The sequence below is a fragment of the Chlorocebus sabaeus genome, chromosome 22 (genome assembly GCF_047675955.1).
Source record: "Chlorocebus sabaeus isolate Y175 chromosome 22, mChlSab1.0.hap1, whole genome shotgun sequence".
NCBI lineage: Eukaryota > Metazoa > Chordata > Mammalia > Primates > Cercopithecidae > Chlorocebus > Chlorocebus sabaeus.
Window position 1 is genome coordinate 62,326,387 of NC_132925.1, and position 27,818 is coordinate 62,354,204.

Below are 27,818 nucleotides of genomic sequence, written 5' to 3' on the forward strand. Positions count from 1 at the left end.
GCTTTGGGCTTAAAATAAATAGGCCATGGGGACTAACAAGCATAGTAGCTGTGGTTAGGAGTTACGAGACAGTCCCTGTGCTAGGCATTTTATCATGCTCACAACTACACTATATGGAAAGAACTGTCATCATCCCTACTTCATTGACAAGCAGATTGAGGCTCAAAGAAGAAAATGCTGTCTGACTTCAGATCCTGAGTTCAACAATGCTGTTCATGTTAAGAGAGTAGGAGATATCAAAAATGGAAGAGATGCATCTGGTAATCACAAAAAGCTAGTAACAATTAGCTTTTAGAAATCAGGCGGTGAAATCTTTTATGTGACCAGAAATGACTTATGTAACTTTGCTAGTTAGGTCACAGCCAACTTTTAGTATGCAGTCTTTCTGTTTCATCCCATCAGCGTACCATAAACTGTCAAGAGTGTGAAAAATGCCATCCAAATCTCAACTTTTCACTAACAGAGCAAGGAGGTGCCTCCTCTGAACGGTTGCTTCTGTCATTCCAAGGCTCTGTTGGAGGTTGATGCCAGTGTGACGCGCATTCCCCAGATGATCTGAACAAAAACCATGTTTGTCATTCTCATAATGTTTCAGCTTCTGTCAGGAAGTTAATTTAACTAGTGTTGTGGCTTTTAGAACAATTTTTTTTCAGGAGCTGGAGCTCTATGTACAAAACATACAGAAGTCTCAAAGCTGACAAAGGAACCAGGCAATACAAGTTGGGTTTTTCCATGAAAAATAGTGAATTTTCATTTATTCTTTTTTATTGTGGTATTTCGCTGTGTTCTCTACGGTTATGACCACATATTTTATAGGTGGCCAATAGCTAAAGACCCTTCAATGTATTGGTTAGGAGCATGGTTTCTGAAATTGGACTGTCTGCATTTTGGTTTCAACTGTCACTAACTGTGGGACCAGGGGCAAGAAACATTACCCTTCATTTGTATCCTCAGAGCTAAATTAAGATTTTTGTTACTTGAGTACAAAAGGAAGAAACAAACAAAATAAGAAACAAAAAAGGGAGTAGTGATTCATGGTTTTTTATAATAATCACCTTTCAAACAATCAAAATATATTTTTAATCAATCAAGAGCACTAGATTATACCTATGCTTATAAATGCCTGTTGATACTGGGTGCAGTGGCTCATGCCTGTAATCCCAGCACTTTGGGAGGCTGAGGTAGGTGAATCACTTGAGCCTAGGAGTTTGAGATCAGCCTGGGCAACATGGGAAAACCCTTTCTCTATTTAAAAATAGAAAAATACATGTTGAATGGTCAGGTATATACATATATCTGATGTTCAAGAAAACCTGATAAAAAAATAATACTTGTAGGTCATGAATACACTATATAGATATATATATTCCTTTATACATCTATATCTAGCTCTATATCTATCTATATATAAGAGCTAGATATATATCTAGAGCTAGATATATCTAAATATATAGTTAGATATATAGATTTATAGATATATAAAGGAATATATATTTAGCTATATCTAGAGCAAGATACAGATATCTCCTAATTCTGTCTAAAATATCTTTACACAGAATTGTGAGAATTTTTAGACAGAATATATATAGATACATGTAGATATACTCACATATATATCATATATATATATATACCACAATTCTGTCTAAAGATATTTTAACAAAAGTCCTGCTTATTTTTTGCAAAGCATATTTTGGGTTACAAAAACAGGCAATCCTGTCAAAAATGTCCTTTTCATCTGGTTTGACAAAATAAGTATCTAATTCAAGACCAATCACTGCATCTGATTCTGTTTCTTCAGTCATTCTTAATATAGTTCAGTCATTTTTCCAGACAGTGACTTGTTGAAGAGACCAGGCCTGCTGTTCCACAGAATGTCTCACGTGTGTTATTTGTCTGATTGCAACCATGTGATGATATCTCCCTTGCTCTTCTATCTTCTATATCTCTTATATCTCTTAATGATCTGATGTTGGTAAAACTTTTTTGACTAGACTGAATTGTGAAAGTTGCTCATTATATTTTGCATTATATCACAGGGCATATAACAACTGACTGACTACTAGAATAGGATGGAAATAGTAAGATCCCTCCAATGTGTGTTTTTTTCCTTTGATTAGAAAGTTACGTGTGTGATTCCACCTTGACATTATACAATTATCCAGCCCCTCATTATCAAATTTATTAATCCTTAATCGTTTCCTGAATCAATAATTTTATATTTGGATATTTTTATTAGTTTTGATTATTAACTTTGTTTGTTTCAGTTTGTTTCTACTTAGATAATGCGAGTGAATCCACTTAGGCCAGGTATTTTACTCATGTGGAAGGTAATCTCTCTAGGCTTACACCTTCACAATTGTCAGGTTGAAACCTTAATTTTAACTTGATGGGCACGGTCTTGTAGCTCAACCTTCAAAGCTAACAGGGAGTCATTTCCTTCTGAGCCTAACTTAGTAACAGTGGTGGTATAATAATAACTAAAGAAAAATACTAAATTTATTTAGGATAAATAACAGTAGTGGCAATCATCCATCTAGGGCTTACTACAGGTACCAAACACTGGACTTAGTTCTTACTTTTTTAATCCTCACAATAATATTACGAAGTATTTAATGCCCATTTTACAAATGAGGAAACTAAGGCACAAAAAAGTTAGAAAACTTTTTCAGGGTTAGGCACGGGGGTCTTGGAATTCAAAATTATCTTGTCTATTTAACATCTTTTCTCTTAATGACTATTTGTAATAGTATCTTAAAGTTCCTCTTTGAATAGCATAAAAACTTACAAAAGTATACACTTGTGCATACTGTATACTTCTCTTTCAACAACTAAGCATGACTGCTTCTCCATACCACGTATCTGAAATATGTTACATTCTGAGATTAGCAGTTTCTGTGTTGTAGCACAAGAGGAGCTCATCTTGGTGGACAGAGGCCAGGAAGATCCTAGTAGGTAGCAACAAGTTTGCAAAAGGTAAAGGTCAGTTTACTTTCCTACCTTATCAGTAGCCAGCTAATGTGTTGATGTTCAATGTGATGTGTAGAGTAGGAAAGCATGTCCAAAGTCAATTCCAAAGACTAAGTCATTAATGAAAACAACTGTGTTGATTTTTTAGTATTTTGTACTGTGAAGAAAATGAGGTTATTCTGATTTTTTATTTCTTTATCGATTATACACTTTTGTTTGTCTGTTTGGAAAAAGGTTTTTGCCTATGTTAGAGGCTCCTCTCATTTTTATTTCACAATCCTGCTGCCAATTCATAACTTTCTGTGTATTTCTTAGACATTTAATGAAAAGCTGAGAAGTACCCCATTAGAAAATCATCTCTGTTGCCATGTTTACCTAGACAGTCCTCCACACACTTTGTAAGTTGCCACCTTCTGAAGGGATTGGTCCTCAAATTTAGTCTCTACTTTTGATTTACAATTTTCTGTGAAAAAAAAATTAAGCCATTATCCTCTGTGCTTCTGGTATTGAGCTGATTCCACTGAATCAGTCAGCCATGCAAGGAAGAAGAAATTGACAGACAAATTCAATAAATAGCATTGTGCTGAACTTGCTGAGTCTCCAAACAAGAAGGAAGTAAGCACAAATGAGCCATGTAGGTGCATCTCACCTACAATGGAGGGAAATCAATATTTTCCAAGTGACAAGAGGACAAATCAGGAGGAGGAGAAGAGCAAAAAAGTATGTTAATGTTAACTTGAATGAGAATTCTGCCAACAATGGAGACAGGAAGGAAAGTTGAATAATTATGCATACATGTGTTCCACATAGGGATACGCATCACGAAGTCCCTGAAAGATGGACAAAGATGCCCAGCTGTGAACGTTGGCAAGAGGGGAAGACAAGAAAGAAAAAAAACAATGATAAGAAAAGAAAATCTTTTATGGCAAATAGAACCTGCTGAAAACTGCATTCCTTTTTGTATTTTTCAATAAGCTGTTGAGTGGGAACTTTTGTTCCACTCCATATATGTATATATTTTTAACTAAGCAACAGTTTGCATGTGTTTTAACTTCAAAAGTCATTTTCTTAGTATTTAAAAAACCAACTCAATAGGCATTTTGTTCATTATTAATATTGGTGACAATCTTTCAAGGATAAGTTTGCACCACCTTTCTCTAACAAGAAAAGAGAAACAATTAAATTATGTATTTAAATGATGTTTATCAGACTCTCAAATGACTCAGGATACTAAGATTTTAGGAACTCTTATAGCCTTTAAAATTCACGTGGTGAAAATGTGTGGGTTCTAAAACACGTATCTCCCTCCTCCTCTGTTGCTTTTTTGGCATATTTTTACCAAACATACCAGTTTTTCTCAATCTTGTTGCCTATTCATTTGTATAATAGTTTTTGTAAGCTATAGATGGATATCTTGAGCCATCCTGTGGCATATGGATTTTTTTTAAGCAACTGAATTAATCTATACTATATCACTATACTTGTAGACCAAACCCTTGGCTGGAGTGCAGTAGCTCGCCCAGGCTGGAGTGCAGTGGAGCAATCTCGGCTCACTGTAACCTCTGCCTCCCGGGTTCAAGTGGTTCTCTTGCCTCAGCCTCCTGAGTAGCTGGGATTACAGGCACGCACCACCATGCCCAGCTAATTTTTGTAGTTTTAGTAGAGACAGGGTTTCACCATGTTGTCCAGATGAATCCCTTCGTCTACAAGTATAGTGATATAGTATAGATTAGTATACCAAAGGGATTTAAAATGAAAAAATGACTTTAGAAAGTAACCAATGTGTTAGTTTACAACAAAAGCTATTTATTGAGAACTTCTACTTACAATGCATTATGCCACAGAGATCATAAAAAATAGAAGAGTCTTACTTTCTAAATACTTATCACTTAATTGACCCATCATGACAAACTTTTTAAAAGATCACAAATTAAGCAAAGAAGGCTGCCGCAGTGGCTCATGCCTGTAATCCCAGCACTTTGGGAGGCAGAGGCAGGTGGATCACTTGAGGCCAGGAGTTCGAGACCAGCCTGGCCAATGTGGTGAAACCCTGTCTCTGCTAAAAAATACAAAAAAAAAATAGCTGGGTGTGGTGGCTTACACCTGTTATCCCATCTGCTCAGGAGGCTGAGGCAGGAAAATCACTTTTACCCGGCAGGAAGAGGTTCCAGTGAGCCAAGATGGTGCTACTGCACTCCACTCTGGGTAGCAGAGCAAGACTCTCAAAAATAAATAAATAAATAAATAAAAACAAATTAATTAATTAGCTAAGCAAAAAGATATTCAAAATTATAATGCAGACAATGTTAAAAAGATATGACATGAATTCAACATATTTACATATACATGTAAATATAAAAGTTTACAGACATATATAAGTTTAAAACATATAAAAGTTTACAGACATACAAAAAGCAATATTTTTGAAATTATTAATTTCAGTTGCTAGAATTACCAATGATTTTATACTCATCTGATATGTCAAATCTTTCAAATCAAGATTTAATTTTTTTTTTTTTTTTTTTTTTGAGACAGAGTCTGGCTCTGTCACCCAGACTGGAGTGCAGTGGCACAATCTCTGCTCACTGCAACCTACGTCTCCTGGGTTCAAGCGATTCTCCTGCCTCGGCTTCCTGAGTAGCTGGGATTACAGGCACACACCACCATGCCCGGCTAATTTTTGTGTTTTTAGTAGAGATGGGATTTCACCATGTTGGCCAGGATGATCTCAAATGCCTGACCTCATGATCCGCCCGCCTTGGCCTCCCAAAGTCCTAGGATTACAGGAGTGAGTCACCGTGCCTGGTCAAGATTTAATTTTTTGATGAGAAAAATAAACATGAAATAATATGTAATTGTGAACTCACTGCATATACTTAAATGTATACAATAATATATAATTGTGAAATTCATTGCTAAAGGAGTTCAGAAGTAGTGATTCCTAATAGATGAGTCAGAGAATAGAAAGTTTAGAATACTATTATAGAAAACTTTCATGTGACTATGTTTTAGTAAATAACAACTATAGTGCAGATAAAAGGTAGTTATGATAATATCTAATGGACATGATTCAATTAGAACATAAATTACATATTCTCCGTGTAGTATTGGGATTTGGTCACATAATTTATAAAACATAATCTGTAAACACTGGTTTATCCAAAAGTCCACATGAAAAGAGAGCTCACTGTGACAACCGCACAGCTCAATTGACATGAAAGTGTTCAGCTGATATCTTCATAATTAACCATTTACAGCACTAAACATTATAGTGACTCTGATAAACAGGCAACGTGGATGATGTACACATAAAACTTTTAGGCATCTCTCTTCTTCTCACCTTAGTCTCCCTAGGATGTACATTCTAATCTTTCTATGGAGGAAATAAGAAATTATATCCACTTGGAGTTGTTTATCCAATTAGATGTTTGGATTTGCAGTAATTTATTCTCACTTCCCAAACCCTTCTACTCCTCATCCTGTGCCCTTTGACACATTATCAAGATGGATCATCAATACTCAGATAGGATATAATCCCCATTCTTGAATTCCTAGCATTATGTTCTAGGAATTAACCAGACTTATCACAGGGACATGGGTTGTGGATACTGCAATATTTAACATTTTTAATAGGAAGCTTGACAGTAAACTGTAGTATTTATGTGCAGAATTTCTGCTTCTCAGGTCACATGACTTCCCTCCTCCCTCCTCAAATTTCTCTTCCCTCCCTCCCCAGGGATATATTTTCAAACCTTTTCTTTCTTTTTTTTAAGGCCCATATACTTGACATTTTAACTTGCTGAGAATGCCATTGGAGACAGCTTTAATAAAGGAGAAATATGGTGATTCATTGGTTGTTAGCATTTATCTACGAGGGAGAAAAGTAAGTAGCCAGACTGAGAAAAAAAAAGCAAATAAGTAACAGTGTTTCTTTAGTTTTGGTGAAAAGAGAACAAACATAGATCCTGAAACAATTACAGATTTGAGGAACAAATGATGTCTAGATTAATTCCTGGTTGTTTTTGTTTGTTTGTTTGTTTGTTTGCTCATTTGTTTTTTAATGAATTCTCTCTCTGTCATCCAGGCTGAAGTGCAGTGGTATAATCTTGGCTCACTGTAACCTCCGCCTCCTGGGTTCAAGTGATTCTCCTGCCTCAGTCTCCCGAGTAGCTGAGATTATAGGCACCCACCACCACACCTGGCTAATTTTTTTTTAATTTTAGTAGAGAAACGGTTTCACCATTTTGGCCAGGCTGCTCTTCAGCTCCTGAGCTCAAGTGATCTCCCTGCCTCGGCCTCCCAAAGTAGTGGGATTACAGGTGTGAGCCACCATTTGCTGCCTGATTTCTTGATTTTTAGATGAAGATGTGGGTATGACATGAACTTCTGCAGACTGAAGAAAGAATAGAAAAGTCTATCTACCTCCCTAAGATCCAAAATGGGTTGTTTTCTCTCAAATGAGTCTCCAGAGGATGTTTATTTCTATGTTTATATAAAATAAAATAATGCTAACCTCTATTAAGTGAAGGCAAAGAAAAAGAAATTCTTCTTTCTTATATACCTCATAAGAAAAAAAGGTACATCAAGATAGATATTCTTATCCTTATTTTATTTTCAGAAAGTTGTTAACTAACCAGGATAACAAATGGTGGTACCACAATTTAAAACCAGGTGTCTTATGCCATAAGCCCAGCTTTTTGTTTTTGGTTCAACATGTATTAGTACTGCATTAAGAGGAACATAGTAAAGTGGCAAGCAGAACTTCACAGTGGCATGACAAAGATTTCCTTTATTAGGCAGGCTCAGCCAATTAAATGTCTAGGACAAACAAACCTGAATATTCAAGAAATGGACTTCCAACCAAGAAAATCCTGTCCCCATCTACTTAGTGACCATCCCAAAGACTAATTCAACTGGCTCATCAGTCCTGGAAGTTGCTACAATTAAGACCAAGAAGTGAAGTTAAATATCTCCTCATAAGACATCAATAGTGCAAGAAAAACAACTTGAAGAGACACATCTTACTGAGATGTTTGTTGCTCACATTGCAAAAGAAGCTGAGTTGGGCCTTTTATCACTTCACTGGGACAAGGACTAGATAGATATACAGAATAGGACTGAAGGGAATCCTGAGAGTCTTTGGAAAGTTACACTTGGGGTCAACTATAAAATGAAAACTAAGAGCACAACAGAAAAACCATCTATTTTAAAAATGACCACTGAATAATCTTGTAGAGAATTTACAAGTATCATAGTTTACAACTACTATGTTTTTAAGGAAGATTTGTACTAAAACATTTTGGATGGTATCACAAAATCTGGTCACCACCTGACTTCTAGATTTGAATATGGCAGAAACATTTGACCACAAAGAAAATTTTCTTCTAAGTTTAGCTAATCTAAGAGAGAAAGTTATATCCTATATTGATATTTTTGAAAATAATCCCCACGCCTACCTCAAGATGCAGGGCTTTGGGAAAATATAGCTTAACTAAGGAGATACTAAAGAACATGACAGGGCACTTTGATAGGGCTCCATCAATCCCCTGACACAATCTAAGCCTCTAAGATCTAAGTCCTCTTATAACTGATGGAACTGTAATCCCAGTGGTTTCCTTTGATTTGACCATGCAATATTACAAAAGCAATATCTGAGAGTCCAAACACCACCTCATGCCCAGGGCAAGACAGTGGTTTAAAAAAAAAAAAAAAAAAGGTTCTGTAGTGTTTCTGATACCCTTACAATGCTCCTTCTAATAAATGAGAAATCATAAATAATCACTTAATTGCAATAATCACAATAATCACACTGAATAATTATCAATACAGTTGTCAAGTTGAGGGGCTCAAATATGCCTATGGAAAAATACTCAACCTCAATAATCAAGTAAGAGTAAGCTAAAACAATAATGAGGTTTTTATTTTAAAATTCAACTGGAAATATTTCCATATATTTTTGGTAGGGTAAATTGGTATGCACAAAGATATTTATCATAGTGTAACTTTAATGTACAAATTGCAAGACAATCAAATCACACATCTCCATCAGTAAGTGATTGTTGTAGCTCTATTCAACAACTTGAAACTTTAGGACAATGATGAGGGTCAATATATAGTTCAATATATTATTGAGTGAAAACAGGTAGATATTATAAACTTCATTTAGGAAAATTAGAGAAATAGTTCATATAAAAATTCATAAATAAATATCTGGAATAAATTTTTGTTAAAAATCTTAGTAAGGCCATTTTAAGAAAGTCGAATTGTGGATGATTCTAATCATCTTTACCTATTTTTCTATTTTGCTTGTAATAGCTACAGTAGTGAGCTTTATTACTGTTATAATCAGAAAAAAACTTGTAATTTTCATTTTGGGAAATGTTAAAGCCAAATTGAGAAAGTACTCATTAGAATTTATCACAGTATTATAATATTTTAATAACATTTTTCATGATTATAACATTATTTAATGATTGCAAATTTAGAATCATACTGAAGTACTGTTTTACAACCTGTTAACCTGTTTTTTTCTACTTAACATCTTGTGAACATGTTACCATATTTCCAAATATTCTTCACAACACATGATTTTAGTAACGTTTTAGTATTCATTGCATAATGTCTTGGTCATTAACATTTAAATTCTGGTATAGAAAGTAATGACAAAGCATGATTCTGGATTACAAAAAGGTGTTTATTGATGAATAAATCTCAGATGCCCACATAAGGTTAGGGTTCTCAAGTCAGATAGAGTTGCCTCATAATTCTTAGCCTCCAATAAGACACATTCTTTAGTTGGGGACCCCACTAGCTGGTTCAGCTATAGAATATCAGTGACCACACCCAGAAGCACTAATACAACCAAGGTAATCTAGGAAGAAAAGTCTCAATTGGCTCTTTTCTTGGCTATTTATGTAACCAATACTTTCCTTATTAAAATGACAATGACAAGTAATTACATAGAACATTAAAAATGTGAATCCATTTCACTTTTTTATAATAAACCTATGATGTAGGTGCTATTATTATCCTTATTTAACAAATGAAGAAGTGGAGGCAAAGAGAGGTTATATAGCTAGAGAAAGATAATACAGCAGGTTACTACAGAGACAGAAATTGAATCCATATTCTTATCTTTAAAATAATAAGCACATTCACAAAATTTGAGGTTCATTCAAGAATATATTCTTACTTTTCAGAAGATTCAAGATTACAGCCCAGCTGTAAACATGTATTCTTCCCATTACACTCTACTCTCTCCTAGTAACAATAACAAAATGATCTTTATGGAGTAACAATAACAAAATGAATAACAAAATGATCTACTGTTCATTTTGTTATTTAATTCAAGGGGCAGAGAAAGGACATCACATTTGTCCCTGTTTCTGGAGGCAGTTAATTCTAAAGAGTTTTATTATACAGACACCAAACAGTTTACAGAAACAGCATGACATTTCTTTTTCTACCATCTATATTCTGCCTACTACTGTCACCAAAAGCAGAGAGGTCCCTAAGTTCATAAGAAGTGGTCTAATTAATATTCAGATTTATACAAAGAAAAACAGAGAACTTCAACTTCAGAGATAGTACTTCAGGAGGGAACAGGTACCGACTGAACACAGCCTACGCGCCTGTGAACTAACACTTCACATAGGTAACGATTGTTGATTTGCATACTAAACAACTGTACATCAAGAGGCAGCTGAACTGTAAGAAATGAGTGGAATAGAAGGAACTAAGTCACGGCCTGCCCCTCCCAGCACCCTCCAAAGGAATGTAGTTTATTCTGGGTCTTCCTGAGCTCCATTTTCTGTCACTCTAGCATTCAGTCTTCCTTAAGCAAATCTCATGGTTCCAGCTAGAAAATGACCACAATGAACAATAGTTCCCCCCTCCTTGTCATCATGTCTGTAAGCATGTAGACACAGGGCATATTAACAGATATTTTAGGCAATTTGAAAAATCTCTCTGAAAATGAAGGAAAGTAGGGCTCCACAGGGTCCTGTCCATCCCCACACTTAAAGCCAAGTGATGTATTAATATAAGGCAATCCCATATATATATATCCTTTAACTCTCTGTGCCTCTAACTGTCTAGGAACAACCTTACTCCTCCCTTCCCCAATGCACACACTTTAAACTGGCCATCGGGTACTAGGCTTAGTACTTGGGTGACAATCTGTATACCAAACTCCCATGACACTAGTTTACCTATATAACAAACCTGTATATGTATCATTGAACCTAAAATAAAAGTTAAAGTAAATAAATAAATAAACTGGCTATGATAGGTCATGGGCGGGGGAACTAATAGTCCTGAATGCAAAGCTCTACTACAAACTATCTTTCCATCTACAATAGTCAATTAACACCTGAGTCTCATTTCATGATGTTTTAAAAATAAGGGTGTAGACTCTATAATCCATCAGGTCTCTTTTCCCCAAAATGATAGTTTTAATATAATCTATTACATCATAGATATAGTTATACTTAATCAATTTCAGAACCCTGACAAAGAAAGGTATGATTCTTTGCAGGACCTCATTGTATCATGATCTCCCATACCATTCCTAAGTGATTTCTTAAGGCAACTCGAAAAGGTGACATCAAAATCCTGAAGTATTTACAGCCACCAAAATGATTCCTTTGATGTTCTTCTGAGAGATTAATATGGTGCCATTTCCTGTCTGTCATTCTTAGTCTGGTAAACTAATCAGTACCCAGCACCCAGCATGTCTTAGGCTGTGGGGCAGTGAACAAAGCAGTGATTTAGAGATGCTGAAATGCATACTGTGGAATTACCAAACTGTGGAAATTCATCCAGGAGAACATACCTTATTTCAAGAATATAAATGAATTAATCAGTAAGCATGCCACCCACATACCAGAAACATCCCTGATTAAACTTAATGTAGTGAATTTGTGCAATCACCACCAAACTAACCATTGATTAAACAAAGGCCTCTGAGTACTAATTCTTTTAATGTACAGTTTATTTCTGTTCTCCTTTGAAGGATACACCTCTGAAAACTTTGCTAGTTTTGGGGACACAACCACATTTGAAATTCAGTCTGGGTTTATTTCTCAAGGAGGCCCATTTCTTTCACAGGCAGTGCAATTAAGGAATCAGACATTTAGACAGATGCCTATTTGGTGAATCTGACATAGTGGCACTAAGAATTCCCTGCTACCTTGTGGATCGGCAGAGAAACCTATTGAGCACAAGATAAGCAGCCGGCTACATACTTTCTTCTCCCCACATATAAAAAAAGGAGGAGAAACTACCCCAGGCTACTTATTCCAGAGACAAAAGTTCAAGAGTGAATTGCACCAAATATTCAATTCTCATATATCTTATATGTTTTAATTTCAGACATAATGCTGTTTGCATGCAGGTGGCTGATAAAGAAGGTAAGGGAGTTGCATACCATGTTATAAAAACTTTGATTCTCCAAGAGTGGTTCTTTATTTTCTTCTCTTGATTGATAGATAAATAGATGATATATAGGTAGGTAGGCAGGTAGACAGACAGAGAGACAGAAATAGAGATACATCACATTAACTAGGACTTAGTCTATCTAAAAAATCCACTTACAGAGACTGAGACTATAGTTTAACAATAGTATATCCTGCATTTACTGAGTTAATATTATGTAACAGATACTATTAATATAATAAAAGAATCAAATTCCTGCTCCCAAGGAGCTTAAAATTTAGTGGCAGTAACTGGGTGTAACATCTCTGGACTGAAAACGTTGCCCCTGGTAATTTTTCAGGCTCTCATTCTAATTCCTGAGAAGTCACACTCATGTAAATACTAGATATTGAAAAGCATATTTTTAGACTTAAAACTGAGCATGAAATCTACAATCCTGATCCATAATAACATATAGGTTTGCTCTCTCAAGTCAAATCACGAGAATGGAAAGAAAGGGAACCCCTCCCTCACCATAACAGGCCTGGCTAATGTTCTCTTAGTCTTACAGAATAGTCCTACCTGTATCATTGAACAACTAATTAAATGCACATTTAATTGTGCTATAATGCCTAGAAAAGTATATTGATCAGACAGTAAATTCTTAACATATGTTAGTAAAACATGTTCAGGTCAAAAACATTGACTGCTCTCACAGCCCACATCCATTCCATGATCAATTCCCATGAACTACACCTTCTATCTACTGCTGCCATATATCCAGAACATGATCACTTCTCATTACCTCCATCACTATAACTCTAGCGTAAGAGTCAACAGGTTCCATAGGAAATTATTACAATACAAAAATATTTAAGGACTGTTATACATAAGATGAAAAGCCTGTTATACATATGATGAAAAGATGAAAATTTCCCTGTGACGCTTGGTGGTAGAATCAAAACCAATAAAGTGTCATTTTTTCAATGTACATAAGAAAATCCAATATTCTCTGACAACAGGTTACTTTAAGAAGCAATGGGTGTTTTCAAGTAGTTGCAGAAGAATGTTTTAGAGAGGAATTAGCAAGGTCAACCAAAAACGGGAAAAGGAGAGGAAATAGCTTAGAAGATATTGTTCCATCCAATCCTGCAATTCTATGCTTTCAAATTGTAACTTTCTTATAAAGTTCATGAGTCACAGATGAGATATGATTGTCATGTATAACAGACATGACATGTTTATAATACTGTAGAACCGTGAAACAATATCCTATTAGAAATTGGGATGCAATTCAAATATTCCTTTCATTCCAAATGAATCTCTCCTGCTTTGATTTGTATACATCATTTCAGGACTTCGAAAACCAGCTGGGAAATTGCTGATTTGTCTGCAGTATGAATTTCTTTGTTAGGAAAGAAAATGGCTCTTTGAAATAGTGTTCTTCCTATGAGAAGAGGAGATATTTATGCTTGTTTTCCAAACACACACAGGTCAATTCAAAGGGAACCTACTTATTCCTCGAGTAAAAAGCAGTATCACCTTAGGAAATGGTTCTTTCAGTGGCTGACACTAAATTTCTACACACAACAGTCGTAAGTTGGCACAGAAACCAGGAAAGGAGGTGAATGCTATCTTTCTGACACAGGCTAAGTTCACTCATTAGAAGTTCTTTACATATTTGAAAGGAAAATTCCCCTGGCACCATCTTTCTTTCTTTACAAGACATATCTATGCCAAAAAATACATTTAATTCTTAATTTGATTCCCTGTAAAATTGTATAAAAATAAATTGAATCACAGTAATGTTTGCTCATATTTGAAGAGCAATAAAAATAATTTTTGCAATTTTGTCATTGGTTTTAGTATCGGAGAAGCCATACTCCTTTGATGTCTAAAAATTCCAAGCCAAGCAAACCAACTGCTTGACTGTGGTGGCAGCTGCTATTCTGCTGTTGACTGTCACCTTCCCAGAACTCTTCAGAGATCCTTCTGAGAAGACTCCAATATTGTGGTATTTCTAAAATGCTCAAAATAGCAATGCTGTTCCTTACCAATGAATTGGTTTGCACAGAAGCCATTATAAATTCTTCAATGGCAGTGCTCAGTAAATGAAACTTTTAATTAATTTGATCGTAGTTCATTAAGGCTCCTTGTCTCAGATATACAGGCACCTTAATCACAGCTAACAGCCCTTACTTAAAAATCCCCCAACAGGACCAAATCTCCATCCTGTTGGGGGGAGATTTGATTTTTAGGAAGAGTTAAAAAATTATCAGAGCAAGATAACTTCTCTGATAAATAAAGAAAAGTAGGCTTAAAGAGCAAAATTAGTCATAAAGAGAACTATTTCCATAGGTGTTTTGAAACTTAAGTCTGAGACTCATTTTTAAGGAGAAATCCAAAACATGCCTTGATAAATGTTTAAAGAAGCCACTATAAGAAAAACAACACTTATTCATGAAATAAAATTCAACAGCCCTCATGATGAAAACTGTCAACAAATTTGGTATAAAAGGAACATTCCTCAACATGATAAAAGCCATATATGACAAACTCACAGCTAACATCGTACTGAATGGGGTAAAACTGAAAGTCTTTCCAGTAAGACCTTTAGAAGAAGACAAAGATGCCCACATTCACCACTTCCATTCAACATAGTACTGGCAGTCCCAGTCAGAGCTATTAGGAAAGAGAAAGAATGAAAGGACATCCAAATTGAAAAGCAAGTCAAATTATTTTTGTTTTCAGATGACATGATTTTTTATTTTAGGAAATCTAAAGACTCTACAAAAAAACTCTTAAATCAGATACACAAATTCATTAAAGTTGCAGAATATAAAATCAACATACAAAATCAGTAGCATGTCAGTACACTAGCAGGAATCAACCTCAAAAAGAAATCAAGAAAGCAATCCTATTTACAATAGCTACAAAAAAAATTCTAGGAAAACATTTAACCAAAGACATGGAAGATCTCCACAAAAAAACAAATATATATATATATATATATATATATATATAAAACACTGATAAGGGAAATGGAAAAGGACATAAAAAATGAAGAAATGCCCCATGTTTATGAATTAGAAGAATTAATATTTCTAAAATATTTATACTACCCAAAGCAATCAACAGACTGATTGCAATCCTTATCAAAATACCAATGGCATTCTTTACAAAAACGGAAAATACAATCCCAAAATTTGTATAAAACCACAAAAGACCTTGAATAATTAAAGCAATTCTGAGCAAAAAGAATAAAGCTGGAGGCAGAGGCATCATACTATGTGATTTCAAATTATATTACAAAGTCATAGTAACACAAACAACTGATACTGGCATAAAAACAGACACATGGACGAATGGAACAAAACAGAGAACCGAGAAATAAATCCATGTACTTATAGCCAACTTATTTTTAGCAAAAGCTCCAAGAGCATGTAGTCTCATTTAAAAATGGTGCTGACACAATGTGCAATTGCAAAATTATAGAACCAGCCCAAATGCTTGTCAATCAATGAGTGGATAAAGAAAATGTATTATATACACCATGTAACATTACTCAACCATAAAAAAGAACGAAATAATGGTATTCACAGCAACCTGGATGGAATTGGAGACTATTATTCTACGTGAAGTAACTCAAAAACGGAAACCCAAACATGGTATGTTCTCACTCATAAGTGAGAGCTAAGCTATGGGGGCGCAAAGGCATAAGAAGGATACAATGGACTTTGGGGACTCAGGAGAAAGGGTGCGAGCTGGGTGAGGGATACAAGATTACACATTGGATATAGTGTACACTGCCTGGGTGATGGGGGCACCAAAATCTCAGAAATCAACAGTAAAGAACTTATTCATGTAACAAAATACCACCTGTTCCCCCAAAACCTACTGAAATAAAAAATAAATTTTCAAAATGGTGTTGGGAAAACTGGACATCTATATACAGGAAAAAGAAATTAGATTCTCATCTTTCACCATATTAAAAAATTAACTCAAAATGGATTAAAGACTTAAATGTAAGACCTGAAACTATGAAACTACCAGAGGAAATGATACAGAATATTGGTCTCAAAAAAGATTTTTGAGGTAAGGCCTCAAAAGCACAGGCAACAAAAATGAAAAACCAAAAATAGACAAATTGGATTGCATGAAGCTACATTAAGCATTTTAAGCTTCTGTACTGCAAACAATTAACAAAGTGAAGAGACAACCTACAAAACAGGAGGCAATATTTGCAAACTTTCCATATGAAAAGAGGTTAATTACCAGAATACATGAGAAACCCAAACAACTCAACAGCAAAAATAAAACAAAACAAATAATGTCATTAAAAAATAGGCAAAGGATCCTAATAGACATTTGTTAAAAGAAGACAAACAAATGGCCAATGAGTATATTAAAAAAATTTCAACATCACTAACCATCAAGAAAAGTGCAAGTAAAAAACACAGTGAGAAATAACCTCACCCCACTTAGAATGGCTACTATCAAAAAGACAAAAAAAAAAACACATACTGGTAAGAACGCAAAGAAAGGGGAAAGCTTATACACTGTGGGAAGGTAAAAGTAGCACAGCCACTATGGAAAAAAAGTAAGGAGTTTCCTCAAAAAACTACAAATAGAATTACCATATGATCCAGCAATGTCATTGCTAGGTGTATATACAAAAGAAAGAAAATCAGTATATGGAACAGATATCTGCACTGCCATGTTTACTGCAGCACTATTCATAATAACCAACATAGGGAATTAATCTTCGTGTCCGTTAAGAAATTAATGGATAGAAAAAATGTAGTATAGATATACACAATGGAATATTTTTTGGCCATAAGACAGAATGAAATTCTGTCATTTGCTCCAACAGGAAACTGGAGGTCATTATGTTAAGTGAAATAAGCCAGGCACAAAAAGACAACACATGTTTTCACTCATATATGGCAACTAAAAAAGTAGATTTCATGGAGGTAGAGAGTAGGATGATGGTTACCAGAGGCTTGGAAAGGAAAGCAGAGGCAGATGAAGAGAATTTAGTTAAAGGCACAAAAATATAGTCAGATAGAAGAAATAAGTTCTAATATTTGACTCTACAATAAGGAAATTATAATTAACAGTAATTTATTGTATATTTGAAAATAGCTACAAGAGAAGATTTGCAGTATTCCCAACACAAAGAAAAAATAAATGTTTGAGGTAATAGATATCCCAATTACTCTAATTTGATCATTACTACATTGTATACAGATATCAAAATATCATATGCACTCCAAGAATATGTAAAACTATTATAATCAATTTAAGATTTTTAATTAAAAAAAGAAAAATGACACTTTAACGAATCATCATATAATATGTTCAGTGATTATTGAATGACTAAAGAATGGTTGGGTGCATTTGTTGTAAAATGTAAAAAAGTCAGGCTTATTTTGAGTCACATTTCACATGATAAAAATATCATCTCTCCATGTATATTTTCAGTATTTATTCATTATTTTTGTGTCACTGTTAAGAGCTAACAACATAATATTTTTTTATTATACATAGTCCTTGCCCACATGTAGTTCACAGTCTACTCAGCAACTGTTTTAAAATATAGGATATATTAAAATTAATGCTTGGGAGCAAAATACTGCTAATTTTTCTCTTCTTATAAGACATAAATTTTAGCTAGACATATGGCCACAAGGAAAAGGACTGTATCTTCCAGTCTTTTTTGCAGCCACACAGGGCCATGTGACCAAGCACTGATCCATAGGATTAACCAGTGCAGTTGTACCACAACGACTGGGAAGTTTCCTTACAAGGAAGTAATTGTACCTTTTCACATTCTGCTCGGAATGTGACTATAACACATTGTCCTTATGACAAAAGCTATGTCTGACAAATCCTGGATCCCTGACATCATGGAACACTACAGCAGCTTTGGAATGCCTATCTCAAGTTTTAATTCAAAGAGAAAAATATAGTTGTATCTCATTTAAGCTTCTGATCTTATGAATTTTCTGTTTCTTGCAGCCAAGTCTAACCCTAACTAAGCATAGTATTAAAAAAGTGTTATTTAAACTCATCTTGAGTCTGATAGGATAGTTACCAGTAACAATTCTGAAGGGAAAATGCATATTTGCAGAACAGTAACAACAAAGAAAACAGAGGACTGCAAGTTTATCTCACATCATTGTGTATCTCACATTTGTGAACCTCAGAAATCCACTGGGCAGAAAAAGGACAGATGGTTAATTATCATGGTACATATAAGAACACGGCACAGAGAGATTGTAAGACAGGCCCGAGCTCATAAAATCCACTCTTCTTTTTAGTGAGAACCTACATAGGCTTTTTGCCTTACCTCAGCATGAGAGCTTTTATTCCCTTAAGTAAAGTTGCGAAGAAGTCCAAGTGGGCTCTGGCAGTGTTTCATCAGTTAGCGAAGTCTGCAGCTGAGAAAGAATATGAAAAAAAAGAAAGAAAGAAACGCTTTTACTTCTCTGAATCTAGATGCAGATAAAGTTGGAAAGAAAGGAGAAATTATCTGGAAAAACTGGTCCAGTTGGAGATACAGAGCAGACAATGGAAGACACATTCTAGATATCTCCTCTCATTACTTTATATAGTGTGAGTTTTCCACAAATGGAAAGTATTAACCAGAAGGGTTTAGAAATATATTTGCAATATTCACATTAAAAGTGAAGGGAAACATATAGGGAATAAGAAAAGGGAAAACTCTGAATCTGGTTGAGGAAAAAAAAATGCATTTTACCAGCTGGAGAAAAGCCTGGGTAATAAGTAGAGTCAATGTATTTGTGAGGCAAGTTGCAAAAAGGCACTGAAGATGGGAGAGGGAAAGCAAAAGGAAGACAACAGCATTTGGGGACTTGTTGGGCAAAAATAAAATCGCTTTCAACATGCATCCCACACACAGATATTCAGGCAGATTTATTTGATCAGTTCTGACAATAATAAAAAGTAGTACAAATGGAAGGTGCCCAGCCATTCTCAAGGTAGACAGTTCTGTCTGAAAATTTAACATCTAACTTCCACATCTGGGCAATACTCCACTTAGAGGAAAGTACAGTGAAGCAAGTGGGCCTTCACTATTCCATAGCATTTTAGAACTGTTTCAGACTGAAATTCTGCAGACTGGAATAGTTGGTGCTGATAGTTAATGGTTGATGCAGAAGCTTCTATCCCAGATGGTAAATGTAGCAAGTTACATTAAAATAAAATAGTAGAAAGTTATTAACATAGAGAATGCTCACTTCCTTCTTCCAGACAGCTTTCTCAAAGCCCCATCACCAAAGCCTATCACATAAATAATGTATAAGGTGTTATTTAATAAAATCTTATATATGAATACCAGCTGGCTGGACAATAAGAGCACATGCAGTAACATATCCATGCCATTAAGACAAGGATACCTCATGGGACTTTGAGAATTTTACTCTGTAGTAGAGAAACCAACGTGTATGAAATTGTTTTAAATTTAATTGGCAGGTTCTATGATTTCTGTTCAACAAAACAAATACAGTACAAATTCTCTAACAACTCTGAGTAACTACGTAACACCAAATACCACAAATGAGACTAGCATGCAATAAACTACATGGGAAAAAAATTAGGAATTTTTCTACCTCCAAATGTGGTGTGTTCACTTATTTTGACAATCGTAATTTAGTTTTTAATTATTCATCATATGGTAGTGAATATGCTGCACAGTATTTCATAAAGAAATGAAAACTTACGCCGGGTGCAGTGGCTCACACCTGTAATCCTAGCACTTTGGGAGGCTGAGGCAGTCAGATCACTTGAGATCAGGAGTTTGAGACCACCCTGGCCAACATGGTGAAACCTTGTCTCTACTTTAAAAATGCAAAAAAATAGCCAAGAATGGTGGCAGGCACTTGTAATCCCAGCTACTTAGGAGGCTGAGGTAGGAGAATCACTGGAAACTGGGAGGCAGAGGTTACAGTGAGCCGAGATCGCATCACCAGGCTGGGTGACAGCGAGACTCCATCTCAAAAAATAAATAAATAAAATAAAAATAAAAGAAGAGAAAACTTAAATCTGTAATGGGGAGTTCTATTAGCAGGCAACACTGTATTAAATATTTGCTTGGAATAACGCAAAAGCAAGAAATTTATAACAGGAATCCATATGAGTGAACTTTCGCAAGACTAACGGGAGACAGCCAACTCTAATCCTTAATGTCTATACCCTGTTTTCCCTTCTGCTGCTTACCTCATCTGCCACAAGGATTTTTTTTATTGTTCTTAAAGCTCATCCTAATAACACCTTGAATTTGAAAAATGTCTTAAAATGTACAACATATTTCACATTTATTATCTTAATTTAATCTGGAGGTTCTCAACCATGAGCAATGTTACATCCCCAGGAAGCCGGAAAAAAATGACAATGCCTGAAAACATTTTTGGTTATCACAACTGGGGAGGTGATACAGGGTAGAGGCCAGGATAGCTGCTGAACTTCCTACAATGAGCAGGACAGCCTCCTACAACAAACAATCACCTGGCCCAAAATATCAATGGGCTGGAGTTGAGAAACTTCAGCTACAGGATTTCATCCTATAGCTACATTACGTGGTAGAAGGTATCCCCATTCTTGGGAAAGAAAATGGTGAACACAAGCTCTCTAAATTATACAAAACTGTATTGGAGCCAAGGATCTTATTTCAGTGTATATTTCATAAAACAATACAAATACAAATACAATACAAAATCCCAATGACCTGTGAAATCATGGGAAAATCATGGGAAAGCTCAGTGACTAAAAAATCTTGAAAATAACAAAGAATGACCTTCACATCAACAGTGGAAACACACAACAAAGAAGAGTGGGAAGGGGACAACTATCTGCTCTTCCCACAATGCAGTGGATGGGAAGGAATGCAAAGATACAAGGATATGAACCCCAGGTCTGCTGCTCACTCACCAGCTGATAGGGTATGGCTGCATCCCCTGCCCAAATCTCATCTTGAATTGTAGCTCCCATAATTCCCACATGTTGTGAGAGGGACTCGGTGGGAGAAAACTGAATCATGGGAGTGGTTTGCCCCATACTATTCTCGTGGTTGTGAATACATCTCACGAGATCTGATGGTTTTACAAGGGATTCCCCTTTTGCTTGGCGCTCATTGTTTCTTGCCTGCAGCTATGTAAGATGTACCTTTTGCCTTCCACCATGATTATGAGGCCTCTCCAGACACATGGAACTGCTGAGTCCATTAAGCCTCTTTTTCTTTATAAATTACCCAGTCTTGGGTATGTCTTTATCAGTAACGTGAAAACGGACTAATGCACCAGCTATAGACTTTTGGCTGTGTTGCCTTTGGCATTTAACATTTGCAACTCTGAGATTAGTTTTCCCAACTTGTAACATGAGAATAACTAAATAAGAATTCCTATGAAAAGCTCTTTATAAAACATCAGGCATTGTCCAAAATGTTTATCATCTTTAACATTAGTGATGATTTTCACTGACTTCTCCCTTCCTCCTTGCTGATTGGTTAGCAGACTCCTTATTTACGTTCACAGACTGACCACACAATGAGCAAAAGCAGATACATAGCCAGGTGCCATAAAGATGCTGGGGAGAAGGGAATATGTGGAGAGGTGTGGCTAAAACCACGAGTTCTGAAGACAAATGGCCTGAAATTTACAGATCAAAAAAAAAAAAAAAAAAAAAAAAATCACTAAATAACCCATTACTAGAGCAATATAGCTTTGGGTACATTGTTTAACCTCTGTATGTCTTTGTCTTCTTACTTGCAGAATAGCACTTATGACTCATAATGTTGTAAGAAACAAATGAAATAATAAATGAAAAAGAACAATGTAAGAGTACACAATAAATCCCCCTTAGGCCACACAGTGCTCTAAGTGCCTGAAAAACACTGGTGGACAAGATAGAAAAGTTTTCTACCCTGATAAATCTTACATTTCAATGGGAGAGAAATAAGAAATCAATATATAAATAATACAAATAACAAAAAATAAAATATAAAAAGGTTAGGAACTCAGGCTAAGACATGAGATGCCAGTTCAAAGTATCTGTGAAGCAACAGATTAGAGTTCCCAGAAATAAATTGAGAAATATGCTGCATGAATGAAATTACTGAATACAGGATTTGCAATTCAGGAAGTTCAGAGTCAATTATATTATGTGTGGTAGGTTCATAAACATGAGCAAACACAGTGCATCTAGCAGGATCAGATTATTAAAAAGGTAGGAAACCATTATCCAGTTGTTTTCTTAAGCAATAGTTAATGCTAAAATATTTCATCCAACAACTATCTAGACGTACTTCTTACTTACTAGGAAGTAATTTCCTAAATGCATACTGAGACAGAAAAAAATAAGAAAATCTCTGCTAATATTCAATGAAACTTCTAAAATCAAAAGATCAGAAAGTCCAGTCTATCACTGATGGGCATTTGAGTTGGTTCCAAGTTTTTGCTATTGCAAACAGTGCTGCAATAAACATACATGTGCATGTGTCTTTACAGTAGAATGATTTATAATGCTTTGGGTATACACCCAGTAATGGGATTGCTGGGTCAAATGGTGTTTCTGGCTCTAGATCCTTGAGAAATCGCCACGCTGTCTTCCACAATGGTTGAACTAATTTACACTCCCACCAACAGTGTAAAAGCATTCCTATTTCTTCACATCCTCTCCAGCATCTGTTGTTTCCTGAGTTATTTAGTTATTTATTTTGAGATGGACTCTCACTCTATTGCCCAGGCTGGAGTGCAATGGTGCATTCTCAGCTCACTGCAACTTCCGCAGAACAAGGCTGGAGGCATCAAGCTATCTGACTTCAAACTATACAACAAGGCTACAGTAACCAAAAAAGCATGGTACTGGTACCAAAACAGATATATAGACAAATGGAACAGGACAGAGGCCTCAGAAGTAATGCCTCACATCTACACCCATCTGATCCTTGACTAACCTGACAAAAACAAGCAATGGAGAAAGGATTCCCTATTTAATAAATGGTGTTGGGAAAACTGGCTAGTCATAGGCAGAAAACTGAAACTGGAACCCATCCTTACACCTTATACAAAAATTAACTCAAGCTGGATTAAAGACTTAAACCTAAGACCTAAAACCATAAAAACAACAGAAGAAAACCTAGGCAATACCATTTAGGACATAGGCATGGGCAAAGACTTCATGACTAAAACACCAAAAGCAATGGCAACAAAAGCCAAGATTGACAAATTGGATCTAATTAAATTAAAGAGCTTCCTCACAGCAAAAGAAACTATCATAAGAGTGAACAGGCAACCTACAGAATGGGAGAAAATTTTTTCAATCCATCCATCTGACAAAGGGCTCATACCCAGAATCTACAAGGAATTTGAAGAAATTTTCAAGAAAAAAACAACCCCATCAAAAAGTGGGCAAATGATACGAACAGATACTTCTCAAAAGAAGACATTTATGCAGCCAAGAAACATACGAAAAACGCTCATCATCCCTGGTCATTAGAGAAATGCAAATCAAAACCACAATGAGATACCATCTCACGCCAGTTAGACTGGAGATCATTAAAAAGTCAGGAAACAACAAATGCTGGAGAGGATATGGAGAAACAGGAACGCTTTTACACTGTTAGTGGGACTGTAAATTAGTTCAACCATTGTAGAAGATAGTGTGGGGATTCCTCAAGCATCTACAACCAGAAATACCGTTTGATCCAATAATCCCATTACTGGGTATATACCCAAAGGATTATAAATTATTCTACTATAATGACACATGCACATGTATGTCTATTGCAGCACTGTTCACAATAACAAAGACTTGGAACCAACCCATATGCCCATCAATGACAGACTGGATAAAGAAAATCTGGCACATATACACTATGGAATACTATGCAGCCATTAAAAAAGGACGAGTTATGAGGCTGGAAGTCATCATTCTCAGCAAATTAGCATAGGAACAGAAAACCCAACACCGCGTGTTCTTACTCATAAGTGGGAGTTGAACAATGAGAACGCATGGACATAGGGAGGGAACCATCACACAGTAGGGCCTGTAGCAGGGTGGGGGGCTAGGGGAGGGATAGCATTAGGAGAAATACCCAATGTAGATGTTGGGTTGATGGGTGCAGCACACCACCATGGTATGTGTATACCTATGTAACAAACCTACATGTTCTGCACATGTATCCCAGAACTTAAAGTATAATAAACAAAAAGAATGAATTAAAAAAAATCAGAAAGTAATAGGACACCTATCAACTATGCAGAAATAACTGAAAATGTTAAATTAGTAAGAAATCTTGAGCAGATGCGGTGGCTCATGCCAGTAATACCAGCAATTATGAAGGCTGAGGCGGGAGGATAAATTACGTCCAGGAAGTTGAGGCTGCAGTGAGCTGAGATGGCACCACTGCCCTCCAGCCTGGGTGACAGAATGTGACTCTCTCTCAAAAAAAAAAAAAAAAAAAAAAAAAGAAAAGTTACTCAGCAGACCTCTTTAGCTGTTGAATTTATAAAAGGATAAAGAAAATTTTAGAATTATGGTATAAATCGTGTGGCAGAATATTTGTTCTTTTGTTTTGTTCACTAAAACAATGTGTTACAACTTTTTAATTCTGGTCTCAGCTCTCATAAATACCATACCATCAACTCCTGTCAAAAATAAACGTTTTAAAAGGCTATAAGGCTACTTTTATGTGATATAAAGTCACTGTTCATTCTCATGAACAGAAAAATAAGGTAGCAGGAATAGAAGTCATTCACACTCTTTGTATAATGCTGACAAATGTACAAAGTTCTTCAATATGATTAGAATAATTACACAGCACAAAGTAGACTGGGGATTTAGGATTATCTAGTTACCTTGACCAATTCCAATTCAATTGGAAAAAAAAAAAAATGAAACTACTAATTCTAGATTCCAAGAATGCTCTTTGGTTCCTAAACTATTTGCAGTGGCCATTTATATTCCTGAAACTAATGATACAACTACTTAATATGGGCTTTTTTCATTGTGCTTTGCATGTATTACTGCTATTCTTTTGTGAATATGATAGTCTCTAAAAGGTAAACAAAAATTAAAAATCAGCTTTAAAGACTAAGAACTTATTTAAAGACTAAATAAGAAAACATACCAAAAAGCAAAGAAGTATTAAATAATTTGGGAGACAATCTGGCTTTCTGAAGTCATTCGACAACAATAATATTGATGATTTCAGAAAGAACCAAATGTTACAGTGTTTTGGAAGACATATCAGTGGATCATCAAATATCATCATCAAGCCAAGAGGTACTTAAAGGGATTCAGCGTTTATATTACCTTTCTTAGTGTGTGAGTTAAGTTTCATAGTAGACAGGAGTCTAAATCATTAGCCATATTAAATCTACATTTTAACTCCCCCAGACAGGACATATTAACCTGTAAAATCAAAGAGATGGTCTATGAAATAGTAGTAAGAGTTACCTTAGCTTTCCAATAAATATCTTCTAATTTTTTTTCTTTTTCTTATTCATGTATGGACCATAGTCAATGGAAGTGCAAAAAGGACACAGTGACAGAGAAGACTAAGTATTTTTTACTTTTATCAATATGTAAATTCAGATTTTTGGAAACATGTTTAGAAATATCAAAAACTTTATATATTAATAAAGCAATAGGATCCCAAAAAAGAGATACATAAAAATGTAATAAAGGTGATTTAAAAACCTAAATGCTTTGCTGAAGATCCACTTGAAAATGAAGTCCATTTTATTTCCCACTGGACTTAATACATTATAATAAAAAACTTTATCAAGAGTATACTTTCACCACTCAACTATGTTGGAGGGAAAAATAAATTCAATCATTTCATTAGAGACTGTTGTTTCTAATATCTGCAATGTCTTCATTCATTGAATCAGTGTGTATCTGGCAATATCCTGATTCCTGTAAATGTGAATGTATAGTTTGAGCAGAAATCATCACAGGTTACACTGAAATACATACACACTATTGATTTGAATTAACCTAAAGTTAAATAAATAAAATTAAATCAATGAAACTGAGTTTGATGTACTCACTTTCCTAACAGCTGTTTTTCAGTATATAAAATAAATTCAATGAAAAATAAAAACATCAACTAGACAACTGATTGAAACGGGAAAACAGCCTTCTCTTTATAATACTTATGTTTCATGATGTGGCTTCAATAAAACTACACCAACATTATTCTCTAATATAATCTGTGGTGTGTAACATACAGAAAAATATAAAACCCACCTACAAAATGTATTGTGAATTAAAAAAAAATAAGTAATACTAAATTAACTTTTAAAAATAAAACATCTTGCTTTTGGCAACATGTCACTCTAAGAGAGGAAACTACATAATATATTATAATAAGGGCTAAATTAAATAACAATGCTCCATTTCTCTCCTATCCAAATAAAGAAATGGCAATGGCTCTATAAAAAAAAAAGTGAAGGGAAAGTCAAATTCATTCTTTTCATTTTCTTATAAAAGTCTCCTCAATGACTTTGATTATGAAAAGACATATTTCCTAAAGGACATCAGTGATGCATCCCTGAAAGCCCTGTTTCCAGACTCTGACCTCAAATGCACAAAAATTAGAATAATTGAAGAAAACAGTTTTAAGTAGATCTTCTTTCATTTACTTGGTAACCTTTAGCTTTGCTGTTATAAGTAAATAATACCTTGGGAATATAACATCAGTGGATTTCATTAGCATTCCTGCAGCAAATATTTAATATCCTAGGTGGCCATGCTGAACTTCCCAAATGTTAATTGATGCTATTAACCAATTGCTTGTGGCATATTCAAGGTGTATCAGGAAATTAACAATAGAGCTTATAGGACAGGGGATGCATTTTAATAATTGGTCAGATAATCGGTTTTCCATTAGCTTCTTTTCTATAGTAAAAAGAAGGATGTTCTTATTTGGAACTTGTAAAATATTTAGATACGACACTATGTACATAGGTGACAATATAATATTAGCATTATCAGCAGAATTTCTCTTACTCAGACTTATGCATAAAATTTGCAGGTGTCTTTACTAATTATTCCTTTAAAATGATCTCTTTTTTTCTTCATTAACTAGAACTAGAGCAAAATCAGTAAAAGGGTCTATTTTAAATTACTAGGTATTATATTGATCATTGGATAGTATGTTCTGGAATCCATGATCACTGTCTACTTTTGTCTACATTCAGGACTGTTAAGATTATAGGAGTTATAACACATTCTTTGAGGGATAACATTTAGTATATTTTAAATATGCATAATGCAGTCCAAAACCAAATAAACATGCAAATAGCGTGACAAAATGCAAATTCCTTCACGAGCACGGGTTCCAAAACAGTTTGGTTATTTCCCACATAGTGATGTTTCCATACATGTAATGTGTAGTGATCAGATCG

At 35.0% G+C, this 27,818-nt stretch overlaps 1 protein-coding gene across 12 annotated transcripts in view; it reads right to left on the reverse strand.

The window, feature by feature from the left end:
- Positions 1-27,818, reverse strand: part of CNTN4 (contactin 4) — a 976,967-nt gene that overhangs the window by 787,383 nt on the left and 161,766 nt on the right. For 6 of the 12 annotated variants that reach the window (XM_073009922.1, XM_007985023.3, XM_073009917.1 and 3 more), the window contains one exon: positions 18,737-18,827. The exons of 5 other annotated variants lie outside the window; for them this stretch is intronic. The gene's annotated coding sequence lies outside the window, so the exon portion shown is untranslated. The remainder of the gene's footprint in view (positions 1-18,736; positions 18,828-27,818) is intronic. One more of the 12 variants, XM_007985031.3, reaches the window with a different exon arrangement.